Below are 855 nucleotides of genomic sequence, written 5' to 3'. Positions count from 1 at the left end.
AAAATAAAAGGTATATCTGACCAGGTGCAGTGACTCACGTCTGTAATCCCAGCACTTTGGGAGGCCAAGGCAGGTGGGTCACGAGGTCAGGAGTTTGAGAACAGCTTGGTCAACATAGTGAAACCCCATCTCTACTAAAAATACAAAATTAGCTGGGCATGGTGGCGTGCGCCTCTAATCCCAGCTACTTGGGAGGTTGAGGCAGGAGAATTGCTTGAACCCGGGAGGAAGAGGTTGCAGTGAGCCGAGATCGTGCCACTGCACTCTAGCCTGGGTAACAGAGCAAGACTCCATCTCAGGGAAAAAAAAAAAAAGAAAGAAAAAGTACATCTGATACCTATTAATACACATAAAATCATTTAGAAACAACTATTTAGTAACGTACTTCTCATTTTTTTATAGATGTCATATGGTAGAGAGATTCAGTGAAAGTAAAGACAGTAGTCAATGTGGAGAAACATTTAGCCTGATTCGAGGTAGTATTGTGAACAACAGCATTTGTCCTGGAGAAGATCCATGTCAAAGCACCGAGTGTGAAGAAGTCATAATGGGTCATTTATCCCTTAATAGCCACATCAGAGTTGATGCTGGATACAAACCATGTGACTATCAGGAATATGGCGAGAAGCCACATACACATAAACAACATGGGAAAGCCTTCAGTTATCATCACTCCTTTCAGTCATGTGGAAGGCCTCACACTGGAAAGAAACGCTATGAGTGTAAGGAATGTGGAAAACCTTCAGTTCTCGTAGAAACCTTCGAAGACACATGGTAGTGCAAGATGGAAACAGACCTTATAAATGTAAGTTGTGTGGGAAAGCTTTTTTTTGGCCCAGTTTATTGCGTATGCAC

General features: G+C 42.5%; 1 pseudogene; it reads left to right on the top strand.

The window, feature by feature from the left end:
- Positions 1-402: 402 nt before the first annotated feature.
- On the top strand, positions 403-805 carry LOC108525193 (zinc finger protein 563-like; annotated as a pseudogene).
- The last annotated feature ends 50 nt before the right edge of the window (positions 806-855 follow it).

The sequence above is a fragment of the Rhinopithecus bieti genome, unplaced genomic scaffold, assembly GCF_001698545.2.
Source record: "Rhinopithecus bieti isolate Rb0 unplaced genomic scaffold, ASM169854v2 scaffold_16942, whole genome shotgun sequence".
In the NCBI taxonomy this organism is placed as follows: domain Eukaryota; kingdom Metazoa; phylum Chordata; class Mammalia; order Primates; family Cercopithecidae; genus Rhinopithecus; species Rhinopithecus bieti.
Note: the sequence above shows the minus strand (reverse complement) of the source record. Positions and strands in the feature narration are given on the sequence as shown.